Source organism: Ornithodoros turicata, chromosome 10 (assembly GCF_037126465.1).
Source record: "Ornithodoros turicata isolate Travis chromosome 10, ASM3712646v1, whole genome shotgun sequence".
NCBI lineage: Eukaryota > Metazoa > Arthropoda > Arachnida > Ixodida > Argasidae > Ornithodoros > Ornithodoros turicata.
This window is the reverse complement of record NC_088210.1, coordinates 22663513-22678582: the sequence shown is the minus strand read 5'-3', so window position 1 is coordinate 22678582 and position 15070 is coordinate 22663513. Positions and strand designations below refer to the sequence as shown.

At 46.3% G+C, this 15070-nt stretch overlaps 1 protein-coding gene and 1 long non-coding RNA gene across 2 annotated transcripts in view; both read right to left on the bottom strand.

Moving 5' to 3' along the window:
• LOC135371073 (zinc finger protein castor homolog 1-like) overlaps positions 1-15070 on the bottom strand; it is a 278514-nt gene that overhangs the window by 217589 nt on the left and 45855 nt on the right. The window lies entirely within an intron of this gene.
• On the bottom strand, positions 7431-9997 carry LOC135371169 (uncharacterized). Its single transcript, XR_010415528.1, has 3 exons — positions 9900-9997; positions 9380-9514; positions 7431-7529 (listed from the first exon to the last, which is right to left on the bottom strand). It is a non-coding gene; the product is annotated as an uncharacterized LOC135371169 (long non-coding RNA).

The following is a 15070-nucleotide window of genomic DNA, read 5'->3' as shown; positions in this document are numbered from 1 at the left end:
CAAGCCGACATACCGTTTGGTCGAGACTGGGAGGTACCCGGGTTCGAATCCCGTGAGGCCAGGTTCCTGTGAGGCAGACAACGCTGAACCCTTTCACCAGCACCAGCACCACCACTACATACCGTTTGGCTCACCTTTCCTCCTTTTTTTTCTCTGTTCTAATAAATATATCCCCTCCCCCCCCCCCCGCCCGTGGGTACGCTGAAGGCCAACACTTCCACAGAATGGGGCTTTTTGTGACAATTAAGCAAACTTAATAAGTGTCATAAACAGGCGTGCGCTTCCCGTTTGCGATGATGGTTGGCTATAGGAGCATGCCACGCGATGAAGTTATCTTGTAAGTGTGGAAGGGAGGAAAAGCCATAACAAGTCCTGTACCTGGATGAGATACCCTGTACTCAAGTTAATCCATCCTAAATTAACTACAAGCAACCTAGTATCTTACAAATACGCTTTAAAGTGATTTAAATACTTTTTGGAAGTAACTTGTACTCACGTTTTACGTTGCTCATAACACACTTCCTTTGATCAATCTTTGGTGTGTTTTTTTTATTGAGTTTATATTTTATTCGTTGACGACGTTATTGTACATGGCCAAGCCAAACAAAGGATAGCCGCTGTCTATACGTGGAGACTGCGAGATGAGATGACAAGAATCAAACCTCGGCAATCAAAACAGCACGATCAATCAACCAACCGATCAAAGGCTCGCACACTGTTCACATGCACACTCGTTCAAACCGTTTTTCAAAGTGGGAAATCAACCGTAACGTTCAACCAAAAGGACGACCACTTAAACCGATATTCACCGATCGAAAAGAACGGGTGTATCGGAAACATGGGTGAGAGCTATGCGTAACGACTTTAACGAAATGACTGTTTGAATTCTTGTTCCACGAGCATAACAGAGCTCACACGCATTCAGCAACGACAACGCCTTGAATCCTGAACCGACAACACCGACTGGACATCCTCAGGAGGCATTAATACAACGTTCCTTATACAATAACACGCCACCCTTTAACAACCGCAAACATCGGAGTGAGAACAGTACACCTATCCGACACCCCTATACTTCTTCCCAGCGTTCGTTGCGCACCCTAGCGCACAATTAAAACCTGTTTATTGTAAAAGACTCAGCCGAGCAACCCGCTATATGGCCATTCGTCTTTGGAAGTCATTTCTCAATGCTGGCGAAAGTTTTCTTTTCTCATGGCGTCCCTAAAAGTGGTCCTTTTGTTTATAAGGTGCCTGCTGTATACAAGGTTCAGCGCTGGAATTTCCCACTGGTGCCAGAGCGGCAGGAGTAATTCAAATACAGTCCCCTTTCCGGCTTCTTTGTGTGGCCGAGACGGACCAGTTTGTGTAACGTCTAATTTGGAAAGAATGTGAGGACGATGCATATCGCATGCTGATGGGTACAAATCTCGGTATACTCTCGTCGGTCGGTCGTATTAAGGGGTCACTTGGGTCTCTACTGGCTTCAAGGATATAGCGGTGGAGGGGCGGACAAAACAACTCAAAGGTACACTATCTAAATACCATACAGCAAATCTACCTCAAATGAAGTTTCGCGGTGCAAATTTATTTTGTGAGTGCATGTTCGTGTTCCAGACGACAAACGATGCGCGTGACGATCGGGAGTTTTAGCAAACGGGAAGAACTCCACGAAGACGGAATGATAAAGGAAGTTATCAAATCCAGGCCCAGCAATGTTATGTCAGTAGCTTCAAAGAAACAGGGCCATTTGCAGATGTTTCGAAATCAGGAGACATACACTTTTTTTTCTTTTTGCGGGGATTGGGGGGCACTTTTGCAGCTACACTCTAAAAACAGAGGTGGTGGTGGTGGTGGTGAATGGACTCACCGTCTAAAAAACAGAACTTCACCACATAGCACGCTCTTAGCCAATCACCATCGCGAGTGACATCGTTCTGCCCCCTTTTTGGTTAAAAACGGGAGTCGTACGCCTTTTTGGAACTATCGTGCAGTTCCAAAAAAGGCGTACACCCCGCGCTCTCCATGCATCCGGAGTGATAAAGGTATCATTCTGTGCAGTGGTTGGCCTTCACCGTGCTATGTGGTGAAGTACTCTTTTCAGAGTGTATGTGAACTGTCATAAAAAGACGTACCCCCGCGTTTTCGGCAGACCAGGAATGATATCGGTATTATTTTGTGCAATATGGTTGGCCTTGTTATGTGGTAAACTTCCGTTCTATAAGAGCGCAGATCGTAAGCCCTCAAATCAGAACTCCACCGCATGGCACACTGTGAGCCAACCATTGCCACGAGTGATAGGGTTATTGCTCCTGATTCAAAGAAAGAAAGAGAGAGATAGTTTGGGACGCACGCCTTTTTGTGGCAATATGAATATATGGTAATTGACGAAAAAAAATCGCACGTCCACTCTCCGTTCGAATCAGAAGCGACAACCCTATCATTTGTCTAGCACGACCACATAGCCTGCTGAAGGTCAATCATTGCACAAAGTGATACCGCTATCACTCTTCATTTGTGGAAAGCGCCGGGCGTTCCCCCCACCCCCACCCCCCATTTAACGTAACTGCATAAGTGTTACAAAAACGTGTACGCGTCCCGTTTTCAACAAATCAGGAGACAGGCCGATGTCATTCGGGATGGTGGTCAAAAGGAAGAGGATCCATCGGTTGCGTTGTCCCTGATTTACGGAGCGGCCTACCATTGGTCTCCTCAAACGGTCTCCAGCGGCGAAATCGTTTTGAGGAGACCAATCACAGGCCGCTCCGCATGCCCCTCTGATTGATGTCTGTATCATTCAGCGTATAGTGGAGGTCGCAGGGCGCGCTGTGCTCGAAGTTGTTGTCTTTGGAATGTACTGACACCGTGTATTCACCGATACTCCCCAGAATACTCCGACGGAAGATGCGTGAAACGCGACTACGTGAGGGCGAGTGCTCAATGCCATGTTTTTTCGCGCTCTCCTAACCATGGCTGCGGCCTGTACTCCGTAGCAGACGATAGAACAAATGGTGTCGTCTGCTAAGTGTGCGGTACGCTATATAGTTCCGTTATTCCAGCGCCGCGTGAATGCCCAACATCAAATGCGGCGAAACTTCTGCCTCACGAGCAGTTTTTTTTTTATTTCTTCCAGAAGAATATTCCGTGGGGATGTCGCGCGCGTGGACACAAGGCCACTCTCTGAAGTGGCACAGAAAACAAAACAATATTGCGGGAGCTCCTCTCAGTCGCATATACACACTTTCTTCTGGCGCACATCGAAAGAACCATCGAATGCAGGCCCCTGGTTGTAGACTTACTCGGTCCGTGAACATATTCTTTTAATAGACCCTTATCGGAGATACGCTCTCGCGCATTAAGGCAAAGCCTCCGTTCTGCACAAACATGACGCGAATTTCGATGCGAAAATGGAGTGCGTTTACGGAGTTTGCTTGCCTGCACTTGACATGCCCGGTTATAAACCAGAACCTCCTGTGGCGCAACAGGCAGCCAGAGATCGTTAAGAAAGGAAGATTTTCGGCGCGCTCCGAAAGCGTTCCTTCATGTGGGAGCTGCTGTGCTCCTGGCAGGAGCAACCATTTCGTACAGATTACAAAGGTGATGATGATGGCCGCTAACAGAGTGCTCTAACGACAATACCAGACATCAGAAACAGGTAAGACACACCTGTCTCTCTAATTAGGAGAGAGCCATCTGCGAGATTGACACGAGGAAAGTATATAAGGGGGAATATGAGCATGTACTGTACTCTTAAAACAGAACTTCACCGCATAGCATTAAAACAAAGCTTCACAACATTGCAGCTTCACGACGTCGAAGGCCAGCCACTGTATAGAGTTCACGCTTAAAAATGAACTTGACCGCATAGCACGCTCCTAGACAACCGTCATCTCAAATGATATCGTTATCTTCCCTGATTTGTTGAAAGCGGGAGGTGTACACCTTTTTTTTTTGTGTGTGTGTGTGTGACAAGTATGAACAGCATAAGTGTCACAAAAAAAAAAGGCGTACGCCTCCCGTTTTAAACAAATCAGTGCTGATAACGGTATCATTCAAGATGATGGTTGGCTAGGAGCGTGCTATGCGGCGAAGTTCATTTCTAAGAGTGTGATACACTCTAAAAATAGAACTTCACCGCATAGCACGCTGTGCACCAACCACTGCGAAGAATGATAGGATTATCGCTTCTGATTCGAAGGGAGAGGGGGCGTACGCCTTTTTGTGGCAATTTGGATATATGATATAGGCGTACGCCTACCTCTCTCTTCGAATCAGACGCGATAATTTTATCATTCTTCGCAGTGGTTGGCGCACAGCGTGCTATGCGGTGAAGTTCTGTTTTTAGAGTGTACCTCTGTCGCTCTTGATTTGTGGAAAGCGTGGGGCGTACGCATTTTTGTGACAATTAACATTTCTGCATAAGTGTCAGAAAAAGGCGTACACCTCCCGCTCCCAACAAATCAGGGGAGAGAATGATGTCACTCGGGATGATGGTTGGCTAGGAGCGTGCTATGTGGTGAAGTTCATTTTTAAGAGTGCAGCCAAGCACGCTCTAAACATAAGAACGCTGGAGGGAGCCCACCCCATTACACAGTATAATACCGCTATCACTCCTGATTTTTCGAAACTGCGGTGCGTACTCCTTTTCGTGACACTCAGCGTAACTGACACAAAGAGGCGTACACCTCTCGTTTTCAACAAATCGGTGGCACACAAAGACGATGTCATTCGGGATGATGGTTTTCCATATGAGCTCCTTATTCGGGGTGAAGTTCGTTTTACTCCGGTCTTCTCTCGCGATTTGTTGAAAATGAGAGGTGCATAAGCCATTTTGTGACACTTACGCCGTTACGTTCACAAAAAGGGGTAATGCCCGCGCTTTCTATAAATCGGAAGTGATATTCCGCGCCATGGTTGGCCTTCAGCACGTTTCAATCTGCACATTATTGGCGGCGCTAATCTCACGTTATTCGAAACCGACTCATTTCTGCTTGGCACAAATAATTTACCTTAATTTAATAATTTAATTCAAAGATACAGGACCGAACCCGGCCGTGAACGCCAATAACCTACACTCTTAAAAACGAACTTCACCACATAGCACGCTCCTATGTCCAACCATCATCTCGAATGATATCGTTATCTGCCCCGATTTGTTGAAAACGGGAGGCGTACACCTTTTTTGTGACACTTATGCTGTTCATAATAGTCACAAAAAGGGCGTACGCCCCCTGTTTTCAACAAATCGGGGCAGATAACGGTATCATTCGAGATAATGGTTGGCCATAGGAGCGTGCTATGCGGTGAAGTTCGTTTTTAATAGTATACTGTTGACGCCCAGTGAGAATTTTGGCGCACTTGATTCTTCCGCGACCTCCAACCGATCCGCTATGTGGACACTTGTAACCGATGCCTATTTGGTCCGTATAGCGCATAGTTGTTCATATTAGGTACAGTTTGAGTAGATGGGACGCAGTCTACGAAAATTACACGACCAGGGAAGCTGTCCAAACTAAGTCCGACGATGCGATGTTGTCCACTTCAAAGGAAAGAGCGTGATCGGCTGAACACGCTTTCGGAAGCGTTATTGTGAACAACGACAAGCTACTATATTTTGTCCGAATTCTGCGCGTATTTCGCAAATATCCGCTAACAAGCGCAGGGTATAGTTAAGAAAGAGGCGCGTTTGTGCACAGTTTTGGTTGGTGTGGTTGAACAGGGATATAGGTATATGGGGACGTGGAGGACATTACCAATTCGCCAGAACTCATGCATATGCATTGGTCCCTTGCCGACGGAAACTAATGGGAATCTTAGAAGGATGTCAAAACGCGCTGCTTTAATATAATATTTTTTTTAATGTCGACGTTTCACTAAACGTTTAAGATGCGTGTCGAAAAGACACCACTTATTCTGCCTTGTCGTCAACGCGACAGTGCTATGGTGGTGGTAGTGAAGATGTGCAGAATTGTGCTCGCCGTGGCTGGCACGCTGAAAGCGGGCAGCATCTAGACTAAAACGCAGAAAGAAGAAGAAGCAAAAGAAACCACAAATTATGTTTTTCCTGTTTAAGTCGGATAGTACCCAATAAAGGAGTTCTCTACATGAGCCGGGTTTCCTTCAGGAAGGCAACTGTAGAGCAGCAGTCCGACGTCGTCGCGACGGAGGTTGTTGTTCGTAAGTGCTATGCTTAACGACCGAGGCAGGCAAGCATTGTCAATAAAATGCAGCTTTACAAGCAAGATCTTACAAAGTACGTCGCTATGCACACAAATCACCCTCTCCATTACATAAAAGAAAGCAAGAAAGAAAAAACAAACACGGAACGGAGCAGAAACAACAGACAGCACGCGCGCTCAAACATTGTGTATATGCTTGTAATATAGAACCGCAAAAGCGGCAACCACGTCGCGAGCGCTCCCCAAAACTAATCCACATTACGTCATCTTCATCACCAAAAACAGAGCTCATTCCCCTTCCCTTCGGAATGGATCAACAAAACTTCCATCTTCGCAGGAAAGGAGAAAAGAAGAAAAATAGGAGCTGGCGTTTCAAATTAAAACCTCCGACGCCATTTTCTTTTTTTGCATCCTCCTACGAAACCCCCTTTTTCCCTATCTGGAGATTCCCTATTTACTCCCCCTGTCCCCCCCTAGCTCGTAGAGCTCCCTCGCAAACGCGGTGTTCTCATTGGAAGAACAAGGAATGGGTCAAATACACAGGGAGGAATATCGACCAACCCCGACGCTGGCGCTCCCGCGATCCAATCTTTCCGCCGCTAGTAGAAATAAAGAAAGGCGCACGATGAGCATTCTACCCTTTCAAACACCCTTCCTCAAAAATAACGAATAAAAAAAAAACATAATAAAAGTGAAGCCGCTGTGTGCATCTAATATTGATTCCTGAGTGCGATAGGGAGGTGGGGAGGTGGAGTTGAAACCCAGGGTGTTTCGACGGGTGCAGCAGCTCATGGGAGCTATATGGCAAACGTAAACGCGTGGGAGGAGAGAAGCCTCCGAAAATCTCCTCCTCCATTCTTTGTATGCCTCCTCTCCCACGTCGTTTGCATGAACCGAAATGCCCTCCCTAAAATCAATAGTACAAAGTAGGGGAACAAAACTGTTGGTTAGCAATATACATGGACTTGATCACACAGCGCCGAAATAGTGTCTCTCTTCCAAGACTGGATATATATAGATAGTAATGACATTTCTGCTCGAGCGGAGAAAAGGCGCTGCGATTTGGAACGCCAGACATGAACCTTTGGTGGACAGTGACGCTTAAACTTGAGCCTTCGAATACGAGTATATCTTAACGTGACAGAGCTGGACTCCGAGTCTGTGAGAAAGCAGACTTCTTCTAACAGAGTCCGTTTTTGTTTCTTGGAACAGCGCCGTGGAGTCAGGCTGGGAATAACGGAAACTTACAGGTCCGGGTCCGCGCTGAAGAAGCTTGGAAAAGTCATGTTCCTGAACTGCAGGAGATGGTGCCGTCATAGATGATGTCGACCATTCAGGTTGCCAGGTTGACCACTTGACATGCATGGACAGTAGACCGTTCGAACACACACACACACACACACACACACACACACACACACACACACACACACACACACACACACACACACACATACATACATTGGATTATGATGAAAGTGGGCGATTCACCGCCGCTGAGGCGGTACACTGCACTACTGTATTGCGCGTTGGCAAAGGATGAGGGGATGAGGACCGTTCGAAGTTCGAAAAGTGTCCCGGCTAACAAATGCATGGATGCGATGATGATGGGTGTTCCACCGGTATGTGTACCAGCACCCGCAAGCAAGGCGTGATATGCTAAGAGCACATTCTGAGAAGCAGCGCTCTTTTGAACAGCCTTGCGTAACGCGCTACTTTGTCATATTCGCCGTGTGTTAGGTGATATCCGTGGGCCCTTTTTACAAGGTACGGCGCATGCAGTAAGAGCAGGTTGTAAGATTCCTACCTGAAAGATGTACGTACCCATGCTGGATAAAGTACCAATTTTGAAGCGTTCTTTAGGTTAGGTTAGGTTTAGGAACTCTACAACCGACGAGCCGAGGAGGGTTCACAAAATCACTTAGGTACGCGTGAAAGTAAACAAATATGTAGGATGATGTGTGCGTAAGAAGAGGGGAAATGATATAGTCATGCGTTTTGCAATGGTAATCTCATTGGATGTTTATCATTGCGCAATTCATTCTTCGCCAGACATTATCACCGGACGACGTTCCTAACGACCCTTGAACCACTAATCGTCAAACCTACCACGAAACCGACCGAACTCTCAGAACAGAACTTCACCGCATAGCACGTTGTCCGCAAACCATTGCCACGGATAATAGGGTTACTGCTACTGATTCGAAGAGCGAGGGGGCCGTACGACTTTTTGTAGAAACTTGGATACATGATAATTGCTACAAAAAGGCGTACGCCCCTCTGTTTCTTAAAATCAAAAGCGATAACCCTATCATTCGTGTGAGTGGTTGGTGCACAACGTGCTATGCCGTGAAACTCTGTTCTGAGGGTGTAGGTCACGCCTGCTATTTCATGTGTGGCACCGAAAGTTTCTCCTGCACTCTTAGACATGAACTTCACCGCATAGCACGCTCCTAGCCAACTATCATCTTGAATGATATCGTTATCTGCCCCGATTTGTTGAAAACGGGACAGATAACGATATCATTCGAGATGATAGTTGGCTAGGAGTGTGCTATGTGGTGAAGTTCATTTTTAAGAGTGTGATTTTTTTTTTTTTTCCCGAGCGTACACTCTAAAAACAGAACTTCACTGCAAAGCACCCTGTGCACCAACCATTGTCACGAATGATAGGGTTATCGCTACTGATTCGAGGCAAGTGGTGGGCGTACGCCTTTATGTGGCAATTTGGATATATGATAATTGCCACAAAAAGGCGTGGCAATTGTTGGCGCACAGCGTGCTATGCGGTGAAGTTCTGTTTTTAGAGTGCAAGCCCCCACCACGACAAAACTAATCCACTAATACAACACCGTTACTGCTATTCATGTGGAAAAAATTCGCAAACATTGCCAACGCAAAACCTTCTAATACGTTTATGCTTTTTCTCGAATCCCACCAAGTTCCTGAAAGGAACCCCGCGTCTCAAGAGTTCACGGTCGCCGCGTTACATAACCGACGCGGCGAAGGACTCATAGAGGTTACGGGGAGTTATCCAACACGACCTTGGGTCTCACAACGACATCAGAGGAAAAAAAAAAAAAAAAAAGAGCCCCGACGACGAAAAAGGTTAAAGAGGCAAGATTTTGGGCGAGCGAGCACCTGGCTTTTGCCGAGCGGAAGAAAGCACTCCGCAGAGCAATCAAAAGGGGGAGAATATTTACCCCTTTCTTCGTCTTTGGGAAGGGTTTCTCACGGCCCGCAGGAAAATAAGGAAGACATGAACGCTTGACGTCAACCATATGGCCCGGCATAATGCTGTCGTCTCCCGACCAGCCACGTCAACTTGCGCAGCATGTCTGAGAAAACGTTTTATGGGATAGTTTTATTGCGTTTTCCGCCCTGGCAGAAAGGAGACGGGAATAGTTCCGTAAGGGCAGGGTGGTGCCGTACGTTAGATGTGACGTCATATGGCCAACAGGAGGATATGCAACACTTGTCTCGGACAAACAGGTTCAGGCGTTTTTGGTACAGAAGCGTTTCGTTGAAGTATACAGTGCATGAAACGCTTTTTTTACTTTATGTAGGTGACGAAGGACGTTGTACGGACGATAACATGTGTTCAGATTAGGGATGGTACAACATCGGCATGTGTGCCACTTGACGTTACCAAATTTTTAAAAATCATCGAGATCTTATCGGATATCGGTAAATACAGGCAAAGTAACGGTATTTTTTTCTCACCATGTTGTATATATCGATACATTTCGATGGAATATCGATGGTAAGTAAGGAAGAGTACTAAGAAGTACTTAATGTCACTTGGGCTTGTGCTGACCTGTTTTTTTTTCCAGTGTCCTCATTCACAGCAACCTCCTCTTCCTCCTCTGTTTGCAAGAATCGACATCCTTCTCGCGGATATTAATCAAATATCAATATTTTTAGCCGATATTTTCATCAGTGCTTATTGGTATTCTGTTTCACGTATCGGCACGAGTTCAGATGTTTCTGCATTTCTAGTTCAGACACAACAGTTGTATTTTCAGTGTATATAGTCACATTCCCGTGACGTGATTATTGTTTCAGAATCAGCGTGTGATGAAAATTTTAAAATGAAAGTTCCAAAAAGGCACTGCTTCCTTTCGCGAACAACACGCATTCTTACTGCTATCGCCCTGCACCCATATTCCGTACACGTGTACGAATAATTATGTGGATATGAGTGAATCTTTTCTTATCTTGTTGCGCATACAGCGTTTAAAGCGTATATACTGAGGAAATCGTCGCTGAACTCTCTTTCGTGAAATCATTCGCTTCCGGTTATCCTTTATTCTGGGTTGGTCGTGGTGATGGTGGTGGTGATGTTAACAGCATGCCGTTGTTGACACCACAGCTGTGGGCATAATGGTCACGACTGTATAACTGAAGATGATGTTGAGATGATGATGACAAGAAGATGAGGTAGTGAAGTATAAGAGGCAGGCTGGCTGGTTTTGCATGCCTTCCGATTAGAAACCCGAGTTGGGTCGTACGCTATCGCCTTTGCGTGAGCAAGGTGAGTGAGAGTTTGATTATAGCAAAAAACCCGGAAGATATTGAATTCGTCACTGACGAATTCTGCTACTCCCACAAGGAGAAAGTTCTTATCAGCGTGAGCAAGGTATAGCCTGGTCGTTCATTAATTGTACCGTTCTTTGGTACACATATTACTGTAATGGGTTCTTTTTTATTCCTTACTTGTTCTGTATCTTTTTTCCTTTTTTTTTTCTTTCTGCAAAGCTATCTAAGTGCATAAATACTGGTGTTAGTGACCATCTGTCATCTAGCAAGGACGGCCCACATGCCAAAAGGCATAGGTCATCCAGTTTTTTTAATGCGTAAAACCAGTAGAATAAAGTTGTTATTATTATTATTATTATTCTGCGCACTGCGCGAAACTCCCTTTATGTTTTGCACAAGCGCAGAATCACCAACGCTTTCCCTTACGTACGCAAAGGCGATAGCGTACGACGCAATAGTGACGCAGTTCTTGCCCTACTCGTATTAAATGTCGCAAGGTCAATCAAAACCGAAGAGCAGCTGCTAAGATGCCGATGAAATGATGTCGATAAGACTACAGGTCAAACTGCACGAACCCTACGTAGATAAACCCGTCCAGTTTCACTGGAAACGCATCAAGCTTCCGTCCAGGAGTTCCTTCCTGTCTCGGGGAAGAAAAATATAACGCACAGCACGAGACGTATACGTAAAGGGTCATTAACGCAAAGGATACCGACGCCGAAAACCTTTCCTTAAGTCGCGCATACCGTTGGACCACAAAGGTTAACCATCGAAGAAGGTAAATCAGAATGGACGACGGCAGGAGAGATTTACAATTCTCCGTTTACGGAAAGCCATGTTTTAGCGGCAAGTTATTGCGCATCGAGACCTTTGGCCGATTCGCTGTGCCGGGCATTGATGAATGCCCCGCCACTCGGTTCCTGTGTGCTTCCACTTTCCTCTTTTACAACGCAAACGCTTTATTAGATGCAGAAACACGAGGACCGAAGAATCCTTTGCGCTTCACTTCAGGCTTCACTCGAGCTTAGCAGGCTCAGAAACACAATTTTGCGCGCACTTATTCCTCAAAACACATTTCAGCGTGGAGAAGGGATATTCCCATATTCGACCGATCTTTTTTTTTTTTTTTTTTTTTTTTTTTTTTTTTTTTTTTTTTACTGTGCAGATTCAACCCAAATGCGTAATAACCGTGCTAAAACAAATCTGTTCGCAAAATGCCCAAAGAAACAGCGTTTTAAAAGGAATACACCACACGAAATAGCGTTTTCTGTGGAAGTGCAGTTGTGCTTTTTGGGGAAGCATCCCATGTCATCATCACTTGTCCATCATTTATTGTTGTTGAATATAATATTTATTTCACTTGTCTACGAAAGGTTGAAAATATGACAGAACCTGACTGCTGCAAAAAATCTGACTAGTGTGCCACATCATCATCATCCATTCATCTATGTTGTTGTTGTTGTTGTTGTTGTGGGATACACCATTTAGGCGGGTGTTTCACGAGACAGCGCTTTCAGTCCACTCTTCGTACAGACGATGGTGGTGTCACTCTCACAACAGAACTTCACCGCATAGCACTTTGTCCGCTAACCCATGCCACGAATGATAGGTTACCGCTTCTGATTCGAAGAGCAAGGGAGGCGTACGCCTTTTCGTAGCAACTATCATATATCGAAATTGATAGAAAAAGGCGTACGCCCCCTCGCTCTTCGAACCAGAAGCGGTAACTGCCCTGATTTGTTGGAAATGGGAGGCGTACGCCTTTCTGTGACACTTATGCTGTTCATAATTGTCACAAGAATGGTGTACGCCTCCAGATGTTTTGCATATGTTTAAGGTGCAGATGTTTTCAACAAATCGGGGCAGATTACGATATCATTCGAGATGATGCATGGTTGGCTAGGAGCATGCTATCCGGTGAAGATCATTTCCATTGTACCATTCGTAAGATTGTACCATTCGTGGCAATGGTTGGCGGACAACGTGCTGTGCGGTAAAGTCCTGTTGCGAGAGTGTAGTGCTGAAAGAGCTCCCCGCTGTCGGCGTCACAGAACTTCACCCCATCACACGATGAAGGCCAACCATTGCAGAGAATGACACGGTTTTCACTCCTGATCTGTGAAACGCGAGCAGCGTACGCCCTCTTGTGATAATTAACATAACTGCACGAGCATCATAACAGGTGTATGTCTCCAGTCTACACTCTTAGAAATGAACTTCACCGCATAGCACGCTCCTAGCCAACCGCCATCTCATATGATATTGTTATCTGCCCTGATTTGTTGAAAACGAGAGGCGTACGCCTTTTTGTAACACTTATGCTGTTCATAATTGTCACAAAAAAAGCGCACGCCTCCCGTTTTTAACAAATCAGGGCAGATAACGATATCATTCGAGATTATGGTTGGCTAGGAGCGTGCTATGCGGTGAAGTTCATTTCTAAGAGTGCAGAACTCCACCGTATAGAACGATGTGCGCCCACCATTGCCGCGCATAATATACATTCTTAAAAATGAACTTCACCACATAGTACGCCCCTAGCCAACCAGCATCCCGGACGACAACGTCCTCTCCCTTCATTTGATGAAAACGGGGGGGGGGGGGGCGTACGCCGTTTTTGTGGCAATTATGAACTGCATAATGTCACAAAAATGGCGTACGTCCCGCCCCTTCCTCCTCCGTTTTCAGGAAATCAGGGGAAAGGATGATGTCATTAGGGGGTGATGGTTGGCTATGAGCGTGCTATATGGCGAAGTTCATGTTTAAGAGGTAATGTTTAAGGTCGAGACTGGGAGGTACCCGGGTTCGAATCCCGGTGCCGGCTGTGCTGTCTGGGGTTTTTCCTGGGTTTTCCTCAGACGCTTTCAGACATATGTCGGCACAGTCCCCTTAGAAGTCGGCCCAGGACGCACATTCCCCCAGGGCGTGAGTCGTGACGTTGCCCACATACGTGAGGCCGACAACGGCAAGCCCTATCACCACCACCACCACCACCACCACCACCACCTAATGTTTAAGAGCGTATGGTGTGAAACTTGCACCACAAGTGTGCGTGTTATCGCAGAGGGCCGTTACACCCTGGAGGAAATAATAACCGCGACGACAACCGCAGTGACGACAACGTCTTAAGCGGGATCAGGCGAGAGCGTAATACCCTGCCTTGAACCCAAGTGCCCGAAAGGCGAAAAACGAGTCTCACGTCTTTTGATCAAGCAGCGTAGAGTCTGACATGATGTTAGCGCGATGACTTCCATGTGTAACGGTAGGATCGACCTGCAAGAAGCGTGAGAAACGTGTTTACAAGTCTCAAGCCACGGCAGCAGGTGCTGGGCCGATCCACCAACGGCGCGCCGCCTTCGTAGATTTATGACCCCTCAATCCGTCCGCCGTACGTTACATAGCGTGGGATGATAGACTCTATTTACCGTTACAGACTCAATTAGTCAGACATTCACACAATCGTCTCGTATATCTGCACGCTTCAAGAAGAAGAAGAAAAAAAAAGAAAAGGTAGCGGCGATACGGATCGTGTAGTCGGCGGAAGGAAGTCAGGTACATCGTGCATCAACGGGAGCAACTTCGCGCGTCTGCGAATTTTTTTCTGGGCTTGGTGTCAGCCGCAGAAATCCTCGGCGGCAATCACTGGACGGTCCTGATAAGGGCGCTTCTCCTGACCGAGGACGTGTGCGGAGGAGAAGTGGATCTCGCAGGATGGTCACACCAGCCACACTGCAACGTTGTTTGACCCCTATATACTCTTAACACAGACCTTCGCCACATAACGCTCTGAAGGTCAACCGCTGCACAGAATAACACCGTTATCACTCCTGATTTGTACAGAGCGTGGGGCGTACGCCTTTTGTGACTATTAACGTAACTGCATTAAGTGTGACAAAGAGGCCTCTCTTTTTTAGCAAATCGGGGGAGAGAACCATCTTGCTCGAGATGACAGTTGGCCATATAGCTCTTAAGGCCATGCGGTGTTGTCCGGTGAAGTTAAGTTTTTAGTGTTTCAGGAAATTGGCCCAATGCCAGAGTTCCTTAGTGCTTGTTATCCTCATCATCACGTATTTTCGATCTAACATAACATACGCAGAACAATTAGATTTTATTGACAAATATTCCTTGTGAGGTGTCCCTGCAGAGACCAGAGTACATATGTCATAGTGTGTGACTGCAAGCCCGAATACTGTTCATTAAAAGTATCCGAAATAAATAATAATAAAAAAAGGCCAGAGGCATGGTCTAGTGGAAAAAAGCTTCCGCTCGATCGTGCTGTGTTGTCGGAGGGTTTCGGGTTGTCGCACAGTTCCCCTGAAGTCGGCCCAGGACGCCTACCGGCCGCCCCTGTGTCC